Below are 12,495 nucleotides of genomic sequence, written 5' to 3'. Positions count from 1 at the left end.
ACAAAAAAAAAAAAAAAAAAAAGAAATGGGAAAGTTCAACAAATGCAATGCTATAAAATCAGAACAATCTCTTTTCAGAATCTGCCCCTTCTTGCCACGAAAATAGACATTTGTTGGCTGCGTGATTCTCAGCATCCTAGTTCAAATAAGGATACTGCGTATTACATATTCTTTACTATTTTGGAGTTGCCATGGCAGACAGAAGAGATATTTTTGTTGATGGAATGTCTTTTGACAGAACTCCTTATTTTGGCCTTCTTGACTTTCTGACGTAGTTTTTAGATCTACTTTAAAATCCTGCCATGACTTTTTTTAAATTTAAAACTACCAACATTCCAAAATCCTTGAAAGAATAGATGATACATGATTAAATGTGTAAATAGGCAGATGTTTAGTATTGAAAGAGTTCAGCTGAAAAGAATGGACAAAGTGTCAGAATTTTAATGAGCTATTCAATGTTCAAAGTCCATTTGGTCTTTTCTCAGCTTTCCCTTTTCTCTTTCTTTCCATTAACCTTTGTCTTCCAGTTATTTATTGCTGCCTTATCATTTAAAAATATAATTAGTGTATCAGAGTTTGCTTGTGATGTAATATAAATAATTTTAGTAGCTTAAAATTAAAAAGTTGTCTTTTGGTCCCAAACTGTATAGATTATGTTGGTCAATTGGAGACTTTTTCCCTGCAATGTCTCCCTCTGGGAATTAGGTTTTTGAAGTAGCAGGCTCCATGTAGAAAGGGGTTGACTAACTATGGCCTGTGAACCAAATTGGCCTGCTGCCTGATTTTGTGTGACCCAAGAGATAAGAACTTTGTTTTTACATTTTTAAAGAGTCAAAAACACTTTTTTAAAAAATAATTGTTTGTGGCATATGAAAATTACATGAATTCAAATTTCCACGTGCACCAAAGTAGTATTTATGGAACACAGGCGTAGCCATTCATTCATGAGTGTGGAATGTGGCTTTTTGGCACTGGAGTGGCAAAGGTGAGTGGTTACAACAGAGCTCATCAGGCCTACAAAGCTTAAAATGTTTATTATCTCACTTTTTACATTTGAAAATTTGCCAACCCTTGGACTAGAGCTTTAGGAGCCATCACAGTAGATAGTAAAAGAGAAAATGACAAGTTGTGCAGTAACTCTTAGGGTGTCCACCAGAAGTGACACCTCTTTGGCTCACCTCTCAACGCCCAAAGCAAATCCCATGGCTACAGTGAATTTTATCAAGGGCTTGAGGAAATGAAAACCTGCTATGTGCCCAGAAGAAGAAACAAAAGCATTTTATTTAGAACCATCCCAATACTATTTAAAAGATTTTAAAAAACATTAGTTACAAGGTAAATAGATTCTTATTTTGTAAATAATCTACTGGGGTTTTTTTTTTTTTCTCAGAAAAGACAGCAGAATTACAAAGATAACTCCTCTAAAATCAAACTCTGAAGATGCCACAAAAGTGAAACAGAGGTTGAGCTATCTCAGAACTTTGTATCAAAAGTACAAGAAGCTTTCAGGGGAAAGAAGCAGAGGCCAGATGTAACAGGAAGAAAGTTGTTCAGAGAAAAGCAGCAACATAATGCAGAAGACTGGGGTACAATTACAGGAGAAAACTGACAAAGCACTTTCCAATGGTGCCCATTTATTTTGAGAACACCTTCTAAGCTGTTACTGCCCATCTCTATGCCATAGTAAAATGGAGCCAGCCTAGACCCAGCAGGATGGAGAAGAATAATAACAGAGTAGCACAGGAGCTTACTGGAAGGTAGGAAGGAAAAACATTAGTACAGGCAGCCAGGACACTGAGCATTTCATACCTCCCTTCTTCACCTTTTTTGCTTCTCCCTTCTCCTATACATCTTCTGTTCTATCATACAACTATAATCACAGTTGAAAGAGGCAGACCTTTCAAAGAGTCTGTGCCCAGGAAAGAGTCACTAACATTGAACACTTGATGTGAGATGGAAAAGGGAAGAGAGAGCACATAATTGAGTGGCCCAACCTGGAGATTCTCCATCCTGAGAATTATTTTTTTCCCCTCATTTGGAAAAGTATAATCCAGATTTTTAAAAATTACACAAAATAAGGAAAATATATACCACAAACTGCAAATATAGCAGAGGTTGAAAAGATATTATAAAAAATTAAATGCCAACAAATATTTTAAACTAGATAAAATAATGTTTAAATTAAAATTTTAATAAATTAATAACTATTAAATAAGTTCAAATATGTATTAATCAAAGATCTATATAAACACCATTGAAAGAAAAACACAATGACTTTTTTTTTTGGTACCAGCGATTGAACTCTGGACTTTGTGCTTGCGAGGCAGAATTACTGAGCTAAATCCCTGGCCCACAGATAGCTTTACATGTGTATGCTCCCAAAATTTCATGTAAGAGGTTAGTCTTTCCTTCTACAAATTATTTTAAAGAACACTAAAAACAACTCTAACTTGTTTTGTTACTCTAAATCCAAATGAAACAAATTTTTGAAAAAAAGTGGTAACTTGAGTAGATCAAGAAAGAAATTTGATAAACTTAACATATACATGCAAGAAAAGCTAAGAACAGCAGGAGTAGAATTTCATTAATATGATAAAGACATCAAAGCAATCCACAAAATAAGACAAACATTATAATTAATGGGGGAATTTTAGCAGCATTACCTTAGGCTCCAGAATAAGAGAATAAATAGTGTGATCATTGCTAGTATTCAATATAATATTAGAAATCCTATCCCCCCTCCAAAAAAAGAAAAAATATAAATGGTGATTACAAAAAAGAAGAGATTGTTACAATGGATTAAAAAGCAGCATTTGACTATATACAAAAGACAACTTTAAGCACAAATAAGGGAAAATAATTGGGCAGAAAAAGATATATCATGTAAAGAGTAACTAACTATAAGAAGTCCAGTGAATTGTATTATTTGCCCAAATAGACTTTAAGACCGTTACTAGAAATATGTCATATTTGTTTAAAGCTCAACTCATAAGGAATACATGATTATAAATGTACCTAGTAACATAGATTCAATAATCATAAAACAAAACTTGACAAAATTAAATGGAATTATAAACAAAGCCATAATTAGAGACTGTAACACCTTTCTATTAGGAATCAAGGGAATAACTATATGAATTCAACAAAAACATGGAAAAGCAACAGAATCAGCCTATTCAGCCTAAAGATATTTACAGAACACTTCACCCAACAAGAACAGAAAACACATTTTTTTCCAAGTACACATGAATCATTGACCAAGATACAGCATATTCTGGGCTCTCTAAGAAAATAAGTCATGGTAACCTGCACCTATAGTCCCAGCTACTTGGGAGACCAAGCAGGAGGACCACTTGATCACTTGAGACCATGATTTCAGGCCTGCCTGGGCAACACAGCATGACATCGTTTTAGAAGGCCTTAATACATATCAGAGAAATGTGAAGGATTGAAACCCTAAAAAATATTGTTCTCTGAACACGTGGGAAATAATTCAATAATATTAAAGTGTGACTATTCAAAATACTTGGGTATTAAACAGCATACTTTTAATGTCAAGGAAGTAATCAAAAGGGAAATTAGAAAATATATCAAAAATAATAAAAATTCAACATTTAAAATTTTCTGCTTTAAGATAAATATAACATCAAAATTTTTCTTAGCAGAAAATTTATAGCTTTAAATATTTAAGAGAAGAAGCAAGGCATAGCATCACCTTAGGAAACTACAAAGATGAAGCAAACAATAATGGGGAAAAAAAGAAGAAACCAACGAAATAGAATACAAACAATAGAAAAATCAAAAAGCCAAAAGTAAAGACTGAAAAACTAATAAAACTATAGCTACATTGGCTTATTAAGAAATATAGAGAAAGCACACAAAATATAATTATTAGAAAGTTAAAAAGACATCACTAGAAATCTAACAGATCTTAAAAGAAAAGTAACAAACATTATAAGCAATTTCATGCCAACAAATTCACCAACTTAAGTAAAATACAATCTTAGAAGGCAATGTCAAAGGAAAAATGACACACTGAAAAAATCTGCCACGTATTGTAGCATATTTCAAAATAAAGGTGTTAGATATCATTACTAATAAAAATGAATAGAAAATCATCCTTGTTTATCTGGGAAACGTTTCAGGTGTAGTAACTGCACTGAAGTTTGGTGGAACAAGTAACATGGAGAGATTTTTTTGAAAGACAGATTTATAGATTCCTAAATTCTAGAAAAGCTGATCTCAAGGAGCAGAATAGAAAAAAGGACTCACCTTCTAAACGCAGCTAGCTCCTTCTATTCCATGAATAGCAGAAGGAGATACTGAGCTGGCCTGGCCGGGTACTTTTTCTTTATGTGGTACTTTATTATATATTATGTCCAATAGGTTATTTCATGTTAATATAAATTTAATTAATAATTTTCATCTTAGATATTTATAAACATTGCATTCATTTGGATTATTAGTTGATGAGCTAATCTGAACAGTTGCTAAGCAAAAGAGATTTGACTACCAAATTTCTCATCCATGCCCTAGGAGGGATAAGGAAAAGTGAAGTCAAGCAGGAAAGAATGTAATTATAACTTGGTTGTGACCTTTCCATTCACACCCTAGAGTAACCTAGAAGAATGAGAAAGTGTTAAGTGGTTACAGAACAGAAAAGAGTAATGAGTCATCTGGGAGTATTCTTGCTCTTGTACTGAATGATCAAGAGTCACTCCTCAATTTGTGATATTACCAATGTCTAGCGGTCATCATAGAATGGAAGGGATAATGGTGTAGAAAAGTTGTGGGGAACAGAATAAGAAACACTCCCATGAAGTTAAAGACTGCAAGGACAGAAACTCTACAAAAGTTCCTCTTAATGAGTATGACGGTTAAGCGCTGATGTGAGCAGCCTATAATGATTTCTACCAGTAATTCCTCCAAGTAGGTCAAAGGATCTCTCCAAAAGTGTATTCCTCAGGCTATGAGAAGTGACAACCCACAGCTATGGTGTTGTTGGCACTGGTCTATGTGAGCTTCCTTCGCCTCTTCCTTACATGAAGGGAATGATTTAAATGACAGAAAGACATTTCCCTCCTTCAGTATCCCTATCGCCAATTCTCAGAGTAAGGAAGACCTGTTTATCACAACCCTTCCCCATTCCTTCTCAGGCCCCAGCCACCATCATCACAAAACTCTCGTCATCCTTTACTTAAAGGATCCCTAAAATGACTGTCGTTTGTTAGTTAATCAGTAGCTGCGCCTGTGATGCCATGATTCCTACTGGGGTTTTATTCTTCAAGCTCTGAGCGGAGAGAACTCAGACACTAACCTTATGCCCCATTCCACATGGAAAAGCTCAGAAAGAACCACTTTCCTTAGTGTGCTCTTAGGCATCCTAATAAATCATTGTGTTTATTCTTCTGGGTTCTCCCATTTTCCCTAACAATCCTTATTTATCAGTTGTTGTCAGAGACGCACAGACCTCACCACCCAGCACCATTCCTTGGGCTACACAAAGAACTGTTAACAGGCAGCGGGCTGAGTCTCTGTCCTCCTTCCCAGATCCACTGTGCGGAAGGCAGATGGCCAAACTCAGGAGATTTCCCTGCTCACCTGCTGTACTTTCACTTTCACTCTCTAATCAGATACTCACAGATACTTGTGGATTCTCAAAACTCAGGAATCCCTGCTTCCTTTCTTTCTCATTGTGACTCCCTGCCAAGTCTAGAAAGACTTGGATTTCCATCTTGCACACTCACACTTTAATATACTTTGGCCTCAGCACTTAGTGAAGACCATCAAATGAGAAAGATGGCCAACTGAAGTCTCTTATTCCTGCCATGTATACTTTTTTCAGAAGAAATTTCACAACAATAATACTTATAAATGAATACAAATGATGTTTTTTGTCTACTGTTACCTGTAACCATTTTAATGAGATGAGATTTTCTCCTGACTCACTGTTAGCACCTGCTGGAGTACTTTCTCATGCACATCAATGTTTGGAGAGAAACAGACCCAAGTCCCCTCCCATCACCACAAGGAAATCTCATTTGAAAGTTTGACAAATTAGTTGAGCTTCTATTTCTATATCTCCAGAATGAAGATAGTAATTCTTACCTCACAGGGGGCCTGGGGGATTATGAAGTGAATGTGAAAGAATAAATATATAAATTCAGATAATAAAATTTTAAAGGACTGATGATTCAATTCTCCCACTTGGGTGTCCTGTTTTCTTAGTTACGTCTCATTGATTATAAGTGATATAAGCTATATCAAAGTAGCTAATAGCAATTTTCACAATTTATGGAAATGCTATGTGCCTTATTAAACTCACACACACACACACACACACACACACACACACACAGAATTGGAAAAACAGCAGAGGTATGAAAGAGGACCTTCTGAGGGTCTACCCTTGCCCTTTCCTGACTGTACCCTTCCCCTAATGCAAGAAGTTCAAGGTATTAAGAAGAATATGTCCTAGTTCCAGGCCAGCCAATACCACAAAGTGAGACCCTGAAAAAAGAGAAAAGAAAAAGAGAAATGTTCAATCCCAGAGCCCAAGTAACCCTTTCTAGACCTGGCTCTGGCACTTCAGGTCTTAGGATCCACTGTCGCCAGTGCACTTGAGTCTGTTTCCAGAGCTGCACCTGACCGCCCCCGGGGGCCTTCTTCTCAAGGGCCAACCACTTCACACATGCGCCTCTTTGCTCCCTAAGTATGGTCAAGTGGTCACTGCACGTGGGGATTGCAGATGGTGCTGGGATGGGATCCTGTGGTGTCCATGCACATGCAATGTGTGGCTCTTACTGGTGCTCATCCTTCTATCACCCTCAAATCACTTTTTGTTGTAGAATTCTGAGCAGTCCCAGGGTTTTAAATTTTCGAAGTTCACCTCACACGTGGTTATAAAATATATTTGTCAAGATAGAAGAAACAGGATAGAATTGTGTGTTTTCTTAATGTATGCCTTTCAAATGTTTAGAAATATGTCACAAGGCACAATTTGTATTGTTATTGGTAGTCCCATTAATAGCATAAGACAACTCTTCTTTCACAAAGGCAGGATGCCCCCCAGCATAACAAGCAGTAGGCTCAGTCACAGGTGAAGAACAAACTCTTTTCAGCCCTGACTAAATTCCTGGAAGAGAATCTGATTGGTTTAGCTTATGTTGGAGGCTCTGACCCTTGGTCCAATCCATCAAGTACATAAAAAGTGATTTGGCCGGGCATGGTGGCACACGCCTGTAATCCCAGCACACAGGAGGCTGAGGCAGGAGGATCGCTGTAAGTTCGAGACCAGCCTGGGCTACATAGTGAGTTCCAGGTCAGTCTCAACTACATAGTGAGACCCTGTCTCAAAAATAAATAAATAAATAAATAAACCCAAAAAAGTGACTTGTATAACTGACAATGTGAAATACAAACAAAAGGGCTAAAGATGTAGGGGAAGTGGGAAGTGTAGGGGAAAGGAACTAAGGGAAAAGAAAAACTATGAGCAAAGGAAAAAATGGAAACAAAGTCTTTGTAAAAAGGGGAGGGGAAGGGGTGAAGGGAGGGCAAGGGTATGGGGGTAAAATGAGAACCCAGATCTGTCATGTAAAGGTACAAGATCCCAGTGATAAGTGTAACTGTACTGTATTCTTAAAAAATACCAATAAACACAATGAAAGTGACTCTCTTCATAGAAATAAAGGGGGCGGGGGGGAATTTAGCTCAGTGGTTCCACTGCCTGCCTCCCAAGCACAAAGACCTGAGTTGATCTCCAGTACCAAAAAAAGAAATAGTAAGACATCTCTCTGGTGATATAGGAAATTCTCAGAAAAATTTAACTGGTTGGATACATATATAAAATAAATGCAATTTTTCCGATAGAATAATGTAAGTATTGTTGCTCTTGTTTCAACTGAGAAAAAAGTAACCAGTTATAAGATAAACTATACCATGATTTGTTAGTATTTTTCACAGTTAGCTTTAATATGAACAATTTATATACAGGAAGTTTCTGTCAAAGAGAAACTAAAATCTTTGTCTTAAGAAGGGATAAGTGTACTAATCAATACTAATAATTTCCTTATTAGAAAACCAAGGTAAAGTGTTTTTTAAACATCCCATGGACTTGTTTTTCCCAGTCTCCTTTGTTTAAAAAAAAAAAAAAGTAACAAGCCTAATACGGAATACAAGGTTTCATCAGAAAGCACTTGCCAAGCCTTCCAGCTATAATAGCAGAATGAACACAATTCATAATTGGGAACTCCTAACAATCCTATTTGAAAAAATGCAAAGGACCAGTATTTGCTTTGGATACAAGAAAAGCATGTAGAGTAACACTGTATCGGTAAGATTATCTCCATGTATCGGTATCAAATACGGAAGGCATGACCAAGTACATTTTCAACCTTTCCTGAAAAAAAGAAAGCCTCACCAAAAGAAGAAAAAAGGCAGACATTGTTGCCATTTCTATGTTTATGTTTCTTCACCTCAAACAACCCAGTGTTACTGTTTATACTTAAACTGAAAGGCCCATCCATTATACCCAAGTCTGAAGCTTAATCTCCTCCACACTTTATGCTGACAAACTCCTGCTGATTTCATTTGGCTCCCTCGACCATGTACAACCAACCATCCTGAAGACATCCACAGTTCTAAACAAAGGCTTTTTTTGCTCAGGAGCAAGATAGATATAGGAGGGGCTTAAGGGAAGTAATTTAGTCACAATGGGTACTAGAAGTGCTGTCTGTTTTTTATCTTTTAAAACAGAGTCTCAATATGTAGTTCAAGCTGGACTTGAACCCACTAGGTAACCCGTGCTGGCATCAAACTTACAGCAATCTGCCTGCCTCCACCTCCTGAGTGCTGGGATTACAGGCAAGTCACCATGCCCAGATTAGAAATTCAATCTCAAAATATCTTTGATCGAGTATGTGATTAAATGACATTTAAATACTATGAAGTCCCTCAAAAACTTTTCAATTTAAATATAAAAATTTTTCATTGCAGAAGTTTAAATAGTAGCAAGATACAATTTTGACACATTGTACACTCTGAAAATTTAATTAATTTTTTAATTTTATTTAATCATATCATTTTTTCAAGTGTAAATAATATGTGACTTATGCAACAATCATTCATTCTTTAAAATGTGGTGGCTTATAAAGAATGAGAAATTAGATTCATTAATAGGAAAATGGACACATATTGAGGATATACTCCTAAGTGAAATAAATAAGTCACACGTGTAAATACTGAATAGTTTCTCTGGTGTGAAAAACTATAATAGTACATAGGATCCTAACGATATAATAGACAATGTAAAATAGGAAGAAAGGGGATAAAGGTGTAGGGAAAGTGGGAAGGGTAGGGGAAAGCTAATAAGGGAAAAGAAAAAATATGAGAAAATGATAAAATGGAAATGAAATATTTGTAAAGGGGTAGGGAGGAGGGGTGAAGGGAGGGCAGGGACAAGGGGAAAAAATGAGAACCAAGACCTGTCCTGTAAAAGTACAAGATCCCAATGATGAATGTAACTGTACTATATACCTAAAATGTACCAATAAACTCAATGAGGAAAATTAAATAAATAAATAAAATGTGGAGGCTTTCTCAAACATTTCTTTTATTCCTTGAACTCACATTGCCTTTTCACTAACCTTATAGAATTTTATGTTAATGTAATAATTTTGTGCTTTCAGCCTCATATTGATCATCTCCATCATATTGTCATGTTTATTTTACAATAAATACAAATTGAAATTAAATGAATTTTTGCCCTGTCGCCACATGGTCGAAGTGTTCCATTAAAAGTCAACTCATTATTATTACTCATTAATTGTTGCAAACATTATTAAAGTGCTGCACATTCACTTTATTATCACTATCTGATAACCCTGTGATAGGGAAGATAGCAGACCTTTTGTAGCCAAGTAGAAGGAGAACAGTCATGAAGAAACAAAGGCAGCAGAGGAGAAGTAAAATGACTTTTGTCCATGAGGAAATTCTCAGGAACATCAGTTATTAATATTATGTGTGTCTAAGTACCCCCAGGGAAATCTTCTTGTCACCCAGAGATGTGCTTATTCTGCTTTGAAAATCTTTGGGCTGGATGAATTGAGGTAAAGCTACAAGTGTATAGTACATAAGAAAACTGTTCTTATTTAGATTATTTGTTCGATTTAAAAAGAAAACTAAACCTTTCTGAAGATGCTTTTATTGAACAATGAAGAAAGTCTATGTGAACCTTATTTTTCGGTAGACGTGTTTGGGAGGGAGTTGGTAGAGATTAATGAGAAACAGTAGCAGTCTTCTTGCCACCCCTACTGCTCATAGTTACATCTTGTCATTTCTTGGGTTTGTTCTACACCAGAAGTTGGTTCTTTGATCCTTGCAGAGGCCCTAAATTACTGTTTGCCAGTTTAAACTTCTGGCCACTGGTGCAAAGACCTTACTTAGGAAAAATTATATTCTCTTCCATCTTAGTCTGCAAAATATATTCAATATAGCCCACATCTGTCTTGAAATGTTTACCAAAAGAAGCAGTTGATACATTCCAACATTTTTAAATGTTTTAATTTTTTTCTTAAAGTGGTGGTCTCCATAGAATTTTTTTTTGTTTTCTGGGTTCCTGTAGATAACAGCTTTTCACATATTTTCCCACTGTATAAAAAGTTTAGTCACTGTACTAACAGATGGTAATAACTGTGTTGTTGTTTCCAATACCTGAGTCCTTAGCTAAAGTCCACTTTAGGCTCAAAATATCTGGTTTTTTAGGATACAGGTTCAAACACTATAACAAAACCCAAAGCAACAATTATTTTTTAAATGGTTTATTTTCAATAACAATAGTAGTTTAAGCAGAACTAGGCTGATACAGTAACTCCATTATATTGGAGAACCAGGCTCCTAATACCTTGCTGCTCTGCAATCCTAAGTAGTTTCTCACATCATGTAAGCTCAGCATCGTGTTCACATCCCTGGTATTAGAGAGGAGAAAGGTGCCATTGGGAAATATATCTCTTTATTTTAAGCACATGAGCAGAAGTTCCACATGTTACATATTCTCATATCCCATTGACCAGTTCTTTTTTTTTTTTTTTTTGGTTTTTTGAGACAGAGTCTCACTATGTAGTTCAGACTGCTCTGAAACTCATTGTGTAGCCCAGGCTGGTCTCAAACTCACAGTGATCCTCCTGCCTCAGCCTCCCAAGTGCTGGGATTACAGGCGTGCGCCACCACGCCCAGCCCATTGAACAATTCTTGATCACAAAGCCACACCTAGCTGAGAAGAGATTAAGAAATGTCACTTATTAGAAGACCATGTGCCCCGGCTAAAATGTCAACCTCTCAGACAGGAGGGAAGGATTGGATGTTGGAAGAGAAATAGCAGACTATTTGCTGGGCTCCTTACCTATAAAATACCAAAATAATCATTTGGTCTACTCCTCTAAATTCAGTTTCAGTTGCTGACACTTTTTCAGGTCATGTGATATTGTCTGTTCAGTGGTTGCTTCATGGCTGAGAATTAACCCTCAAATAATAATTTAAACTATATGTCATAATTATAACTCACATCAAAAGAGCAGTGGAGAGTAAATGTATTAGTGTTGTCTCAAAAGAACCATGCCTTTCTTAAAAAGATACAAGAAAGTACCTATTTTTCTTGAGCTTTTCTTTGTCTTAAACAGTTATATCCAGAAAGCCATTCTTTCTTTCCTGCTACCTTCCTTTTATCTTTCATGCCTCTTCCCCTTTCTATAGTTCGTATCTAGCAGGCTTAAAGTTCTTTATTCATGCCAGAAACTTTTATGTAGTATCCTATTTAACCCATTCAATAATTCTATAAGATCAATAGCATCGTCTCTGAGGCTCTGAGGGACTTACTCAATGAGCTCAAGATCACTTCAGTAAATTATACAATCATTTACATTTCTTCATTATGCCATGCTAGTGGTTTGTTAGAAACTTGCTGCAAGTCCATAGAGCTCTGTCTAGAGACAGAGGGAGATGCCTAAAATAGGTAGTTTGCCTGTTTGTGTATCAAACACTGCAATCCAAAAAGTCAAAAAACACATAAGTGCAGCTTTTTTAAAGATCAGTTTTAAATTTCATGGTAGGTACTGCTTGCTGTGTCTCTAAATAGATACATTCATTCTTCCTTCATGATGATTCACAATTTAGCTGGGCGCCAAACTCATCAACCTCCTTGTAAAAAAGTACGACCAGTATGAACACAATTTTTCTGTAGGCCATATAGAAAGCAGTCTCAAAGGAAAGAGGCATAATGGTCTTCTTCCTTTACTACTTTTGTGTGTTGGAATGTACATATGAGGTTAAAACCTCTTATGAGTTAAACTGTTACTAAAAAAAGATACATTAAAGTTCTACCCTCTGCTGCCTATTTGTGTGATCTTATGTGGAAATAAGTCTGTACAGATTTAATTAAATTAAGATGAGGTCACTAGAGTGAGCCCTAATCCAATATGACTGGAAATGCAAGAAAAGGAA

Source organism: Fukomys damarensis, unplaced genomic scaffold (assembly GCF_012274545.1).
Source record: "Fukomys damarensis isolate Sample0158 unplaced genomic scaffold, DMR_v1.0_HiC HiC_scaffold_15, whole genome shotgun sequence".
Classification (NCBI taxonomy): Eukaryota; Metazoa; Chordata; class Mammalia; order Rodentia; family Bathyergidae; genus Fukomys; species Fukomys damarensis.
This window is presented reverse-complemented; position numbering follows the sequence as displayed.